This window comes from Myxine glutinosa, chromosome 11 (genome assembly GCF_964187855.1).
Source record: "Myxine glutinosa chromosome 11, kmMyxGlut1.1, whole genome shotgun sequence".
Taxonomy (NCBI): Eukaryota; Metazoa; Chordata; class Myxini; order Myxiniformes; family Myxinidae; genus Myxine; species Myxine glutinosa.
In genome coordinates, this window is record NC_136271.1 from 112,231,814 (window position 1) to 112,247,693 (window position 15,880).

The window sequence follows — 15,880 nt, forward strand, 5'->3', positions numbered from 1 at the left end:
TCACTGATATTTACTAAGTTGTTGTTTTACTTTATATTCTACTTAACAACAATTTCAATTGAAATTCTCTCACAACACGAACTTGCTTACTTTTCCATCTCTTCCACAATCCTTGATCTCTGGATAAATATCCGAACAATACCTTTACTGGTTGTTTTTCCTCCTTCTATTGCAAGGTCAGCGACTTCACAATCAACCCTTGTTTTCTGTAATATCATAAAGGCATTTTCTTTAAAACTTCTTGCTGATTGACAATACCTCGACACAATAACTTGGATATCTTTTTTTCTTTTAAATACCATAAATACAATGATTTCCTGACAGTGAATCCTGTATAATTATCCTCTGGAATTGCTTTGTTATTGTACAAACTTGATGTGTGGTTGAGAATTGGTTTTCTTTCACCTTTAATAATTAAAGGTTATGTTTATGAGTCTATCAAAGTTTGCTTGGTAAATAAATAATTTAGTGTAGTTGTCAAAATTCACTGAAATTGAGACCAGAGGAATGTCTAGGCCACTTTGACATGTTTTAAAAAAATGGTTTTCAAACAAATGACATTTCGTGTGTTCTCAGGTGAGATGTGACTTCTCTAGCTGGTACAGGACATTTGCCAGGGAGCAAGTTCAGTCCTTCCAATCAGTGGCCGAGTCGAATTTGCACACACCTTTGGCCAATGAGATGCAGGAAGGACATCTTTCACTAGTTATCAATATGCTCGTGAAGCAATAACATAACTTTGAGCTCTTCAGTCTGGGTTTGATTCCAGACCTGATTAGAAAAGCTGTCAAATTGGTGCTTCACAGAGGTTGGGAGGTGGAGGTGAAGGAGGTGGTGGGATGCGTTGTCCCTCATATGCCAACGAGATATCCTTCGGCGGACGAGATGCAACACAATGTGCACTCATCCTCAGATGGACGTTAAGCTGGGTGTCCTATAAGCTAGCGTTAGTTGGTACGAGGACGTTGTACATCTCATGATATATTTTGCGAAGAGTAGGTGAGTTATCGCAGGCATTCTGAACAAAGTAAATTTCTACCCGAACCATCTGCAGCGGAATCTTGTTCCTGGCCAGCCAGTTCGTGAAAGAATACACACTCCATGTCCATGAGATGCCAGGTGACCCCACAATCATGTGGGATTTTAAAGCAGTAGTTGTAGTTGTATGGAGTAGTGAGGGTTTGGTCACCTCAGCAATAGTTTGGAAAAGTGACCAAGGCTAATGACGAGCAAAACACATTTGTTAAAAAGTTTAAAAGTTCAAAGGTCCATATCTGTTATGAGCTTCGACGATCGAGCTCTGATCATTAACTTTGTGGCCCAACATACCATAAAAAAATACAAGGGTAGATTGTTTTAAATCTTTTTCGTTATTTACCACCCTTGCGTGCCAGTACATCCTCAATCCCTACTTTTGTAGCGTAACCTTGCAAATGTAAACTCGTTTTCACCCCTCAGCCCAAATTGGGCTAAGGGGTATTGTCGTCCAGGCGTCCGTCAACTTTTGGTTTCCGTCAATTTCAAGGAGAATGGCTTGTCCGATTAAATCCATTTTTGCAGTGTGTGTTGGGGTTGGGTAGAGGAAGGTTCCTTTCGAAAATGGGCCCGCTCCGATTTTCAATATGGCCACCACGGTAGCCATCTTGAAATTGGTTTCCGTCAATTTCGAGCAGAATGGCTTGTCCGATTAAATCCATGTTTGCAGTGTGCGTTGGGGTTGGGTAGAGGAAGGTTCCGTTCGAAAATGGGCGTGCTGTGATTTTCAATATGGCCGCCACGGCAGCCATCTTGAAATTGGTTTCCGTCAATTTCGAGCAGAATGGCTTGTCCGATTAAATCCATTTTTGCAGTGTGTGTTGGGGTTGAGTAGAGGAAGATTCATGGGCGCGCTGCGATGTTCAATATGGCCGCCACGGCAGCCATCTTGAAATTGGTTTCCGTCAATTTCAAGCAGAACGGCTTGTCCGATTAAATCCATTTTTGCAGTGTGTGTTGGGGTTGATTAGAGGAAGGCTCCTTTCAAAAATGGGTGCGCTGCGATTTTCAATATGACCGCCACGGCAGCCATCTTGAAATTGGTTTCCATCATGCATGGGCTGAGGGGTTACGCCCGCTTTGCGGTGCTATTTATTTTTTATCTTCAGTCGACACTGGTTATCCAGCCAGGACTCAAATGACATTTTGAATTCGTACCTGTGTCTCACATTAAAGAACAGGGAGGAACATTGCTTGTTTTTTTTGTTTTCATAAATACCTGCGCTTTCAGTTTCGAGGGATGTTCAAAAGGTTATGGATAAATATTCCCAAGAAATACTAATGTTCTTAGAAAATTGTTTCAAAAAATATATTTAAATTAACAAATGAGCAAATAATAATGATATTTTGAATACATACCAATATGTATTCATAATACATACCATCATAATACATACCACCGTAATACATACCATCATAATACATACCATCATGATACATACCATCATGATACATACCATCATAATACATACCATCATAATACATACCATCATAATACATACCATCATAATACATACCATCATGATACATACCATCATAATACATACCATCATGATACATACCATCATAATACATACCATCATAATACATACCATCATGATACATACCATCATGATACATACCATCATAATACATACCATCATAATACATACCATCATAATACATACCATCATAATACATACCATCATAATACATACCATCATAATACATACCATCATAATACATACCATCATAATACATACCATCATAATACATACCATCATAATACATACCATCATGATACATACCATCATAATACATACCATCATGATACATACGATCATGATACATACCATCATAATACATACCATCATGATACATACCATCATAATACATACCATCATAATACATACCATCATGATACATACCATCATAATACATACCATCATGATACATACCATCATAATACATACCATCATAATACATACCATCATAATACATACCATCATAATACATACCATCATGATACATACCATCATAATACATACCATCATGATACATACCATCATAATACATACCATCATAATACATACCATCATGATACATACCATCATAATACATACCATCATAATACATACCATCATAATACGTACCATCATAATACGTACCATCATAATACATACCATCATGATACATACCATCATAATACATACCATCATAATACATACCATCATGATACATACCATCATAATACATACCATCATAATACATACCATCATAATACATACCATCATAATACATACCATCATAATACATACCATCATGATACATACCATCATAATACATACCATCATAATACATACCATCATAATACATACCATCATGATACATACCATCATGATACATACCATCATAATACATACCATCATAATACATACCATCATAATACATACCATCATGATACATACCATCATAATACATACCATCATGATACATACCATCATGATACATACCATCATAATACATACCATCATAATACATACCATCATAATACATACCATCATGATACATACCATCATAATACATACCATCATAATACATACCATCATGATACATACCATCATAATACATACCATCATAATACATACCATCATGATACATACCATCATAATACATACCATCATAATACATACCATCATAATACATACCATCATAATACATACCATCATGATACATACCATCATATACATACCATCATAATACATACCATCATGATACATACCATCATAATACGTACCATCATAATACATACCAATACAAGGCAAAATGTAAGCTTGGTGTTCGCTTCATGGTTAAGGTGGTTGCCTTGAGATCTTAGGGTCTTGAGTTTGAGCCCCTGTCAGCCGTTGAATTAACACTAGGTGGGTTGAATCATCCTTCCGAGGTGGGAAACTGGTAACAAGGGGAACTGCATCAGCAGCACAGCTGCGCTTCCAGAAAATGATGCAACCAGCAGATGCAGGCTGCATATGAAACACCAACAAGGGCAAAATATATAACGTTCGTATTTCTTGGACCATTGTGACTTGTGAGTATCAGTTTCTCAACCAGAGAACTTTCTGAAAGGTTCTTGAATAACTTTGTTCAAAGATTATACCTCGTGAATATCCCGAAGGGCCGCAGCTCCGTACCCACTCGCCGACGTCATAAATATTGTCCGTGTGGTTTCCCAGCAATAACGGAATTCTCAAGCTTTCCCCGAGATGAGCTAAATCTAAAACTAATTCGCTACAAGCATGTGCATTTGCGCTATTTTTCGCTATTGATGGCCAATGGAAGCAAACCTTCCAATTTCCCCCCCGAACGTTTAAAGCCATAATGAAGCTACAATTCTTCCACCATTGTGAGCATTTATTACACGAGTGTTTTGTCATTTTAAAGAAAGAACACTTTCGTATAGCCTTGACAATTTTACAATTCACACACACACACACACACACACACACACACATATATATATATATATATACATATACATACATATACAGTGCATTCAGAAAGTATTCAGACCCCTTCACTTTTTTCACATTTTGTTATGTTGCAGCCTTATGCTGAAATCGTTTAAATTCATTTTTTCCCTTATCAATCTACACTCAATACCCCATAATGACAAAGAGAAAACAGGATTTTAGAAAGTTTTGCAAATTAATTAAAAAGAAAAAACTGAAATATTACATTTACATAAGTATTCAGACCCTTTGCTATGACACTTAAAATTTAGCTCAGGTGCATCCCATTTCTCTTGATCATCTTTGAGATGTTTCTACACCTTGATTGGAGTCCACCTGTGGTAAATTCAATTGATTGGACATGATTTGGAAAGGCACACACCTGTCTATATAAGGTCTCACAGCTGACAATGCATATCAGAGCAAAAACCAAGCCATGAGGTCGAAGGAACTACCTGCAGAGCTCAGAGACAGGATTGTGTCGAGGCACAGATCTGGGGAAGCCTACAAAAAAAATTCTGCTGCATTGAAGGTTCCCAAGAGCACAGTGGCCTCCATAATTCTTAAATGGAAGAAGTTTGGAACAACCAGTACTCTTCCTAGAGCTGTCCGTCCGGCCAAACTGAGCAATCAGGGGAGAAGGGCCTTGGTAAGAGAGGTGACCAAGAACCTGATGGTCACTCTGGCTGACCTCCAGAGATCCTGTGTGGAGATGGGAGAAACTTCCAGAAGGACAACCATCACTGCAACACTCCACCGATCTGGGCTTATGGCAGAGTGGCCAGACGGAAGCCTCTCCTCAGTGAAAGACACATGAAAGCCCACAGAATCTTGTTTATCACAGTCTGAGAGTCATTTAGGTGCTTTTTTGCAAACTCCTAGTGGGCTTTCCGGTGTCATCCATTTCTTGGGAAGTGAGAGTGTGAATCCCAGTGAAATCCATCGCAGAATGAAGATGCAATAGGGTGACGCATGTTTATCGCTGCAGTATGTGTACGAGTGGGACAGGAAGTTTAAAAGTGGAGTGTCCAGTGTGGCAGACGCTGCTCACTCGGGCCGGCCTCACACAGCAGACACACCAGAAATAGTTGCAGGAGTTGAGGCGTGCTAAGGGAAAACCGTTGCATTACGCTGGATGAAGTGGTCTCCGAATTGAACATTAGCCATAGTTCAGCACGCCATATCATTCACAACGTGCTGGGGTTCCGCAAAGTGTCTGCATGGAGGATGCCCAGACAACTCACACCCGAACTGAAAGAACGGCGAGTGGATGCATGTGAGGAACTTCTGCGAAGTTACGAAACAGAAGGTGCCACTTTCTTACAGCGTGTAGTGACTCGGGATGAAACCTGGGTCCACTACTCTCAGCCAGAAACGGAGAGGGCAAGCAAAGAGTGGTGCCATTCAACTTCACCGAAGCCAAAAAAAATCCGCGCACAGCCGTCCGCTGGAAAAGTGATGCTGACACTCTTCTGGGATAGCCTCGGCCCACTTGTAGAGCATTACTTGTCCAGAGGGACCACAGTCGCCAGTGTATCATACTGTGACCTCCTTAAAAATCATCTGAAACCAGCAATCGGATCAAAACGTCGTGGACTACTCACTACCGGTGTTTTGCTGCAGCATGACAATGCTCGGCCGCATACTGCCCGCGGCATTTTTTGTGTCTTCCTCATCCACCCTACTCGCCAGACCTCACCCCTTCGGATTACCACATCTTTGGGCCACTTAAAGAGGTGCTTGGTGGAACCAAGTGGATATATACTAATGGGCTAGTGATGGCTCATAGACAGCCTCCAGACCGTGGAAAGGGAAATAAGGGTCAAAATCAGGCCTACTGTTGTTCAAAGATTAACTAGTGCTAAAGTGTGTGAATCAAGTACAGCAGTAATAGCTCTCGTGTCAGGCTAGTTCTAAAATGCAAAATCTGAGCTCGTATTCACTGCTGTGCTAAAGTGGGATCTGTCCGGTGGTTCCTGTCACCTCCAGTCCCAGCTCGAGGCCACCTCATGAACTCCGTTCGACTTGAATGAAACATCTCAGAAAGTCGATGAGAGTTTACCAAGGTAGGTCCTCGTGAGCAGCTTGAGATTACTGTAAAACTATTTTTGAAACATCTGTTTCTGCAACAACTTTTGTTAGAATGCCCAACATATGCAACATCGGTGTGAATCAATGAAATATGCTTTAGTGACCATATTATGTAACGTTAAGCATTTGAACTGTATTGGACATATCAGTGATATCTTTCTGAGGATTTCAACAAGTATGATCTCAAAATCTGAGATCAAGCCTTTTCCAGGCCAAATTTACACCATTTCACCAAACAAACCAGGAAATTTATTTTTGAGGAACCTAGAAGCAAATAAAACGGCTCTCGGTATAGAGCATACCTCCGCCAGGCTGAACAGTTTATGTTTCGTATCACACTGATGGGCCGGATCTGAATCTGGATTAGAACCAAAATCGAATCGGCTTGTTTTTTGTTACCTACCCAACTCATCCACCAAGTTTTGTCATAACTCATCCATAACTTTTTGAAATATCATGCTATATATCGGTTTTTAGCCCTATCTGTCAATGGTGAAGAATCACTTAAAATTCTGGGATTCAGATCTTCACCAAAATCGAATCAATTCTTACTTGCCAGACACCCATCCATTCCACCAAGTTGCATCCAAATCTGTTCACAACTTTTAGAGATATCGTGATATATATTGTTTTGGTCCCATCTCGCAATATGAAAGAATCACTTAAAAAAATATTTTCATGGAGTATCTGGATCCGGATCTTCACCAAAATCTTATCATTTTGTCCACATAACACACCCAATCTGTCCACCAAATATTCGTCCAAATCCGTCAATAACTTTTTGAGATATCGTGCTATATATTGTTTTGGCAATATTACCCAATGGTGAAGAATCACTTTTAAAATTTTTTTATTTATAGTGTCCGGATGCGGATCTTCACGAAAACCTTATCCTTTTGTCTGTCACACACACCCAATCTGTCCACCAATTTTCGTCCAAATCCGTCAATAACTTTTTGAGATATCGTGCTCACAGACAGACAGACAGACAGACAGACAAACAAACAGGGTGAAAACATAACCAAATCCACCTTCAGTGGTGGAGGTAAATATCTTTTGTGTAAAAAAGGAACACCTTGTCGAGTTGAGCTCCAACCAACATGACACATCCAAAGATCAACTGCGTTTATAATATTATTGTGACATAATCCTGTTTTCCATGATGACTTTACATTGTCGGTTGAAATTTGTATTATCTGCATCGTTGTTTCGAGATTTGAATCTGATGGCAAATATGATGTCAAATTACTACAGGTAAGTCCAGGAAACTCCACAAACCCTCCACTCCATAAACCGTCTCATCAAACTACTGTATAATCTGCATTTCACTTCTGAGAACATTCCATGATATATAACCTCATTTTCGGCAATTATAACCCATGAAAATACGGTACTCCATTTTACAAAGAAATCCATTGGAAACTGAAGAACTATCGATTTCTATAGAAATCCAAAATATCATTTTAGAGGAATCTCTACCCCTGTGCAGAAGTATCACAGTTACCTTTGAACTGTATATTCTTGGTTAGATTCCCAATGGATGGACATTAAGCCGGGTGTTCCATCTGCCAGCATTACTTGGTTGGCGTTAAATACCCCACGGTGTCTTTCACAGACGACGCGCATCCTGAACAAATTTCACATTCCTGCCTGGACTAAGGGGAGGTAGCAAGTGGTCTGGTCTCCTCGGATATCCATTGACACCAGGGCATATGAGGTCGCACTGCTTGTTACATCAAAGTGTAGTTGCTGTGGGTAGCAATTTCTAACATATGAAGAAATTAACGTTCCCACATGATCATTCGCAAGTCAGAGGTGAATGGACGGACATCTCCGGCTACGAAGGTCAACCACGACCATAAGTCAAAGTCTCAAACCAACATCGATCCCTCCAAAGAGGATACTGGTTTCTCCGAGATCCTTGATTACAAGGCTCTGACCATAAACTCCTTAACAGGTTCTCGACCTTCCTTTGAAAATGTCTTTCCATTTTAGACGTTCAAACTTGTATGACTATAAAAGGACAATGAGTTTCATCGAGTTGTCCAACGAGGAATGATCACCACGGAAAAAAGTGCGCCGGCTTGCGCAGGTTTTCAAAAGTTTACATCCGGATGAGAGAGAGAGAGAGAGAGAGCGGGAAGAGACTTTAAGTCCTTTTTTGTTACAAAACAATTATAAAATATGTATGTGAGAAAAAAGTATATATATATGAACCAGTCAACAATGGCAAACAGTTCAGATTATGTATATATATATATATATACAGACTTGGCATTTAATATGGAATTTTTTTTTTTCTTGACTTGGGTTTACTTTCTTAACTCAGTATATCAATCTGGTGAGTTTCTTTTATACTTCGATGATTTATTTGTTAAAAGAACCATGTCACTGATTGTCTGTCGCAGCAAGAAGTCAACAACAGGATTATATCACAGGTGGCGTGGTAAAATGTACGGACAGGTGCATTTGATGATTGGCTTCACAGTCGGGTATACAAGGGTTGTTGCGTCTGTATTAGTGGAAAACAACTGCTGCACGTCTCCAAAAGTTATTGCGGCTTCCTCTGGAGATGGTCCGTCAACTCGACAATGCTGTTTGTCATGGAGTGGTGGCTTTACGAAATTACGGCATGAAACAGCGTGCTATTGCTCGACAGTATGGCATCACTCAAGGTCAGGTGTCAAAGATCCTGAAACGAAATGCTCAGAGGGGTGTCCCTACTCCAATACCGAGGCCAGGACGTCCCCGCAGAACCACAAGGAGGGATGATCGCCAGCTGCACCGGTTAGTCCGCAATGGCCGTACCAAGTCAGCTAATCGGCTTAGGGCTGAGTGGCAGCAACTGACAAATGTGCCTGTATCTAGAAGGCTAGTCAACCAACGACTGGTTCAAGCAGGCTATCGTGCCAGGCGTCCCCTGAGAAAGCCACGCCTGACCAGACAACACCGCCAGCGCCGATTGCAGTGGGCCAGAGAGCACCGTCAATGGCAGCCAGGACACTGGAATCACGTGATCTTCAGTGACGAGTCTAGATTTCTGGTCTATCGTCAAGATGGCCGTGTCCGAGTGCGCAGACAAGTGCATGAAGCCTACAACAAAGATTGTGTAGTGCCAAGAGTCCAAGCTGGAGGTGGTGGGGTGACCGTTTGGGCTGCTTTTCATGCAGGGGGCAAAACTGACCTGGTTGTTGTGAATGGAAACCTGAACCAGTTCAAGTACAGGGCCATTCTGGAAGAAACATTGCTTCCATTTGCTCGTGCAGCCTTTTGAGGAAACTTTGTCTTCCAAGATGACAATGCACGGCCTCATCGTGCTCGCATGATCCAACACTTTCTTGCTGACCGTGGTGTAGAGCATATGGAGTGGCCTGCCATGCCCCCGGATATGAATCCGATAGAGAACTTGTGGGCAGAATTAACGCGTCAAATCGACCACTTGGACCAGCAGCCGACCTCTGTGCGTGAATTGCAACAGGCTATTGTCACTGCATGGCAAGCGATTCCTGTCCAAACCTTGGCAAATCTCGTGAACAGCATGCCTCAACGTGTACGTGCTCTCCTGAATGCTCGTGGGGGTTACACGAAGTACTGAACTGTAATTTTACTGTCCGTAATCCCAGTCGTAATTTAACTTTTGTTTAAAAATTTTTGGCTAATGTGCAAAATAAAGAGATATTTCTGGAAAACGCACAGAAGTTTAACACAGTACTGTCCGTGAATTGAGTTCGATATCAGTTTACATCACTTTCAAGGATCAATTTATTTGTTTCGAAATGTCAAATGTGGTTTTTGTTTCTTTTAAAGGTCACATTAACAAAATCTAGAATAATTTCAACATAATTCCAATGAACTTTTGGTTCTAAGACATCTTGAAAAGTAAGTTCACCCCCACAAAAAAAATATTCCATATTAAATGCCAAGTCTGTATATATATATATATATATAGAAACAGAAAGGAGGGAGATTGAGAGAGGAGAAAGAAAGAAACTGTTGTACCTTGTTTAGACGTTTTTGGTGTAATACGTGAGAATGGGTGGGATTCCATGATTATGCGGAAAAGTATGCCTGAGTGACACAATGGAATTCCGACCGGTCATTATGACATCACTTTTACGGAGCATGTTCCGTGTGTTCCGTTGCACGCGTTGATTGAACGAGTGACGTCACGCTGTGCTGGACGTACTGATCGGTGCTCGGAAAGGCGACAGGTGACGCACAAGTGTCAGCTGTCCCCTTTCAACAGCAAGTATACAATATTGTGACCATCCATTTTAATATGGACAAACTGTTGGAGAAAACGAAGCCTATAGCCAGGCACAGCTGGTACCTTCTATATATGACCAAACCGTATGAAGTTCCATTGAAGAATTTCCGAATGAGGTCCAGGATTGAGAATTTTAAGGCAATTTAATAAATTTAAGGAAATATAAATTGTTCATTGCAATGTCAGGATATATGAGGCAGCAGCCAAGCTAGAGCTGTTTTAGCGATACAAGACACCCACAAACTGCCCCACAACAATCACATTAAATGATCTATGGAAAGGAATGAAGAAGAGCAGGAACTAGAAGGACACTCAGGAGAGCGCATACCCCCGCCAGGCTCAACAGTTTACATTTTGCATCCCAGTGATAAGCCGGATCTGGATCCAGACCTGAACCAAAATCAAATTGGCTTGTTTTTGTTGCCTGACCAACTCATCCACCAAATTTCGTCCGAATCCGTCCACAACTGTTTGAGATATCTTGTTCACAAACACACACAGAAGAACAGACAAACAAACAAGAAATATGTCATGCAGAGAAGGATACTTGCACAAATCTTAAAATAGGTTGTTGACCTTTGGCCTATGTTGACCTTTTGGCCTATGTTGACCATAGATAATTGGTGGTTTAATTCCGTGACCTGATATGCAAATCGTCTTCAAATTTCAAGTAAGTCAGATGAAAATTGAGGATTTTAGAAATTCCACTTTAAGTTGTTGACCTTTGGCCTATGTTGACGTTTTAGCCTATGTTAACCTTTTGGCCTATGTTTACTTCAAAAATAATTGGCGGTTGAATTCAGTGTCCAGATATGTAAATCCTCTTCAAATTTCAAGTCAATCGGATGAAAAGTGAGGATTTTAGAAATTTGACAAAGTTGGTGACCTTTGGCCTATGTTGACGTTTTAGCCAATGTTAACCTTTTGGCCTATGTTGACTTCAAAAATAATTGGCGGTTGAATTCAGTGTCCAGGTATGTATATCCTCTTCAAATTTCAAGTCGATCGGATAAAAAATGAGGATTTTTGAAATTTGACAATGTTGTTGAATTTTGGCCTAGGTTGATCTTTTGACCTTTTGACCTCAAAATCAATGGGCTTCTTCCTTATGACCAACTCCACCATTTGGTGAAGTTTCGTAAAAATCGGTTAAAATTGTAACCTGTAGACGATGGACACACACACACACACAGACAGACAGACAGACAGACAAACAGACAGAATAGCGCACAAGACCAATAATATACTTGAAAAATCTTCGATATTCGTAAGTCGTAACAGAGAGAACATCCAGAGTAAGGAATCTTCTATTAACTACTTATGGGGGGAAGTGGATTATAAATTAATAAAACAAAAAATTGAGAAAGAAGGGAAATTGAGAGGATAGGAGAGAGAAGGCAGGACGGAGGAGCAGTGCAGCAGAGATGGGGAGTTAACAATGGCCGTGAGAAGATTGCAATAAGTCGATTTGAGTACGTAATAAATAGCCGGCAACAAGGAATTCGTCCAAAAAGCATGAGTAAGCCATCTATCTATCTATAATTCCAGTAATCTCTGTCTGTCTGTCTGTACGTTTGTTTGTCTGTGACCGCTGTTTCTCGACAACCACGGGTCCGATATACTTTTAACCTGCCAGGTATATTGCTGGGGACCCGAGGATGTGCCTTTTCAAGGTTTCATATTAATCGGACAATTACTTACCGAGCTATGTCCAAAAAACGATTCAACCAATCAGAGAGCAGCGAACGATCGCGTGTGCCGAACGTGGAGGACACACTCTGCCTCGGATGGCACATTTGAGAGCGTATTCATTTATTTCACGTTTGCAAACTATGTTGGCGTTAAACTATGTTTTACAACTAATAAAAACGAATTTGCGATTCATTCGCTTTCCTGCGCGTTTGTGCACGCGATGGCGATTTCTTTACCAAACTCCGGAAGCCGTTCGCTTTGGACCAAACCATTGCATGTAAATAGAGGGGGGGGATTGTCACCACTCGCAAGCCGTTCGCTTTGGACCAAACCATTTCATGTAAATAGAGGGGGGGGATATAATTTTAGATATAGATATAGTACGGGCATGCCCTAGTATGTTAAAAGCGTCCAAAGGGTGAAGAGTTGGGCGTCTCCTGGAAATTCTGATTCAGGTGTACCAGGTGGTCGGTGATCTGGTCTCTTCTTGATAAGTTACACATTGCACTTTAAGGTCAAGCCCTGAGGTCAAAGATCCGAGTCCGAATCTGAGTTCGTATAATATTTAACGTGTAAGAACAAGGGAGTTAAACACCTGTTAGAAGTTATAGTGTTTTTCGCTTTTTGTTTAAAAAATGTAAACTTTATAAAACGGAACTTACACTTTTTGTACATTTACTATCACCTGTCCACCTTATTTAGCATGGTCCTGAAATAGTTATATATTATGTTAATCATGTAGTGTGTGTGTGTGTGTGTGTGTGTGTGTGTGTGTGTGTGTGTGTGTGTGTGTGTGTGTGTGTGTGTGTGTGTGTGTTATGTATTATTGTATGGGTATAACCGGAAGGGCAGTTATAAAAGAGGCGGGGCATACTGCATGGCACAGGAAGCTGGGCCTACGCTGGGCGCTTGTGGTTTTCCCGGCTGTGCAATAAAAGACCAATGGTGCACTCAAACTGTCTTCCCAGCCTGATACATTACATGGCGACGAGGATGGGATTCTGGTGAGCGCATGCAAAGCAAGCTGAGCTATTGCAGTTCGCTGTTGGCCTACCAACTCGTTATTTCACGGCATACACGACTTGGTCTTGATCACCATGTCCTACAGCCGGATTGACGAGTTCAACCCGCACGAAGGAACCGGGGAGGGGTTCATTGAGCATCTACAGTATTACTACCAAGCTAACGGCATCGAGGATGATGCCAGGAAGAAAGCAATCCTGATGTCGGTATACGGCAGTGAGACGTTTACTATTCTGAAGAATCTTGCCATGCCCAAGCCCACGATGGATTTAACACACGCTGAGCTTGTGGCAGCTATGAAGGAGCACTGCGAACCCACACCCTCAGTCATTGTGAGTCGATTCAATTTTTACATGTGTCGCCAAACCTCAACGCAATTCATTTCGGCATTCATAGCTCACGTGAAACACCTTGCCCAGCATTGCCAGTTTGGTGCTACATTCGACGACATGCTAAGGGACTTGCTCGTAGTGGGAGTGGAGCAAGATCGAATTCGCCGGCGCCTACTTGCTGAACGGACTCTGACATTTTCCAGTGCTAAGGACATTGCTATCGCAATGGAGTGTGCAGACAAAAATGCTGCAGATATTGTATGCTCCATCACTTACCAGCCTAGAGCTGACCTGTCATCTGTCAATCGGGTGGGACAACATCCGACCAGAAAATCCAACGCCAAAACACCTGGAAACTGTTTGGCAGCCGGTGCTGGCAAATGTTTCCGCTGCAATGGGGAGCATTCTCCCACTACGTGCCGTTTCAAGAATGCCGCTTGCAACTACTGCCACAAGGTGGGTCATATCGCCTCTGCGTGCTTGTCTCGGAAACGGAGGGCAAGGAGAGAGGAATGCAAAACCCACCTCCTTGACTCGGAGCATAACCAAGAAGATGTGACTGATGGAGACAGCCCTAACAGCCACAGTGTTCAGTCGTATGACCTTTTCCACACAAAGTCTGGCAGACAGTCTACCCCAATACTGGTTATAGTGGATATAGATGGACGGAACGTGGAAATGGAGATAGACATGGGTGCTGCTGTCTCATTCATGAGCGAAGCAGCTTTCCGTAACCTGTGGGGGAATTGTGAACAACCCAGCCTCCATTGGTCCCCAATCCAACACCACATATACTGGTGAGTCAATCACCCGTGGGATATACAAGCCCACGGGTCGTGTGATGTCACAGTAACCTACTGAAACAACACTTGCCAATTATAACTCTTGGTCGTCCCTCGGGATGGACCCACACTTCTCGGGCAAAACTGGCTCGATATTGTCAAACTCAATTGGGAACACATCCACCAACTACAGGCTTCCAAGCCACCAACTGTACTGCAGCACCTCCTCGCGAGATACCTTCAAGGACATCTTCAAGGATGAACTCGGGACATTGAAGGGCTTCACTGCCAAGCTCAACATTGAGAAAGATGTGAAGTCAATTTTCTGCAAAGCACGCCCAGTCCCTCTCGCGTTGAAAGAAAAAGTTGACGCAGAATTAGCCAGACTGGAAAAGTTAGGTATCATTGAGTCAGTTCAGTACTCAAATTGGGCTGCTCCAGTTGTTCCTGTTGTGAAGGCAGACAGATCGATACGCCTTTGTGGGGATTACAAAATGTCGATCAACAAATGTTCCACCTTGGACAAATATCCCATACCAAGGATCGATGACTTGTATGCAAAACTGAGCGGAGGACAGTCCTGCACCAAGCTCGACATGAGATTGGCCTACCTGCAAGTCGTTCTGGATGCGGATTCCAAAGAATATCTCACCATCAACACGCATCGGGGGCTCTACAGATACAACCGCTTGAGTTTTGGTGTCAAATCGGCGCCAGGAATCTACCAACGTTGTATGGATAGCCTGTTCGTTGCTGAACCACACGTTGTTGTTTACCAAGACGACATCCTACTCACTGGCCGCTCAGAGCTTCATCATCTGGACAACCTCGAACATGTGCTACGTATTATTTCCGACTCTGGACTACGCCTGCGGAGAGACAAGTGCGAGTTCATGGTTCCGTCGGTGACCTATTTGGGCCATCGTATCGATGCCGAAGGCTTACATCCCACAGAAGAGAAGATCAGAGCAATCAAAGATGCCCCTGCTCCGACCAACATTTCTGAACTCAAGGTTTACATTGGCATGCTGCAGTACTACAGCAGGTATATCCCAAACATTGCTACCATGATTGGCCCACTGTATTGCCTGTTAAAAAAGGCATCAGCTGGAAATGGGACATTCCAGAGTCAGCATCCTTCCAGAAGTCAAAAGACGTGCTGCGGTCTTC